This window comes from Oncorhynchus gorbuscha, linkage group LG18 (assembly GCF_021184085.1).
Source record: "Oncorhynchus gorbuscha isolate QuinsamMale2020 ecotype Even-year linkage group LG18, OgorEven_v1.0, whole genome shotgun sequence".
Taxonomy (NCBI): domain Eukaryota; kingdom Metazoa; phylum Chordata; class Actinopteri; order Salmoniformes; family Salmonidae; genus Oncorhynchus; species Oncorhynchus gorbuscha.
Genome location: NC_060190.1, coordinates 46,835,085 through 46,836,379, shown reverse-complemented (window position 1 = coordinate 46,836,379; position 1,295 = coordinate 46,835,085). Strand labels below are relative to the sequence as shown.

Genomic DNA, 1,295 nt, shown 5'->3' with positions numbered 1-1,295 from the left:
ACGTTTACAAGGTCGCATCCATACATTGCATTCGGAAAGGATTCAGACCCCTTCCCTTTTTCCACATTTTGTTATGTTACAGCCTTATTCAAAAATTGATAGTACATGTTTTCCTCCTCAATCTACACACAATAGCCCATAATGACAAGTCGAAAACGTTTTTTTAAATACATTTTTTGCAAATGTATTAAAATTCAAAAACAGATAACTTATTTACTTAATAATTTATTTAATCCATTTTACAAAAATTTTACAAAATGTGTAAAAAGTCAAGGGGTCTGAATACTTTCTGAAGGCACTGTAAATATAATGTGCAACAATAAATTAATATGTCAACCCTGGTGAAATTGTGTAACATCATATTTTGAGGGTGATTTATTGACTACAGAATTTACAAGGGAATTACTACTTGATTAATTACATGTAATTTAATAGGATTATTTAAAATTCCCAGCAACTTTTGCACCATTAGCTGGTAATAGGCTAGATTCTTGAAGTGGGTCTAAATGAAAAACCTGTGCTCAAAAACATATGACCTACTGGGGTTATAACTGAAGTACACCCAAGGTTTCAGAGAAACAGCGTGGAAAATGGTTGACACCGTTCTGCTGCCGAAACCCGGGATCGAACCAGGGACCTTTAGATCTTCAGTCTAACGCTCTCCCAACTGAGCTATTTCGGCACTCTAATAGATGAAGCATCAGCAACTATATTAAATGGTCAAATATACAATATCGGGAGTGGCCACATGGTGCTGCTCAAACTCCAACAATAACTTGGTCGTCAACTTCAGGGCAAGGAAGGACACTTCGTAATATACACTAAACAAAAATAAACCGCAACATGTAAAGTGTTGGGCTCATGTTTCACGAGCTGAAATAAAAAACAAATTACAACATTTCCATACGCAAAAAAAGCTTATTTCTCTCGAATTTTGTGCACAAATTTGTTTACATCCCTGTTAGTGAGCATTTCTCCTTTGCCAATATAATCCATCCAGCTGACAGGTGTGGCATACCCCAGAAACTGATTAAAGAGGATGATAGTTACATAGGTGCACCTTGTGCTGGGGGTCAATAAAAGGCCACTTTAAAATGTGCCGTTTTGTCACACAACAAAATGCCACAGATGTCTGAAGTTTTGAGGGAGTGTGCAATTGGCTTGCTGACTGCAGGAATGTCCACCAGAGCTGTTGCCAGAGATAATGTTAATTTCTTTATCATAAACTGCCTCCAACATAATTTTAGAGAATTTGTCGGTACTTCCAACCCGGCCTCACAACCTCAGACCACATG

General features: G+C 37.3%; 1 non-coding gene across 1 annotated transcript; it reads right to left on the bottom strand.

The window, feature by feature from the left end:
* Positions 1-609: 609 nt before the first annotated feature.
* trnaf-gaa lies at positions 610-682 on the bottom strand. Its single transcript has one exon. It is a non-coding gene; the product is annotated as a tRNA-Phe (tRNA).
* Between the last annotated feature and the right edge of the window lie 613 nt (positions 683-1,295).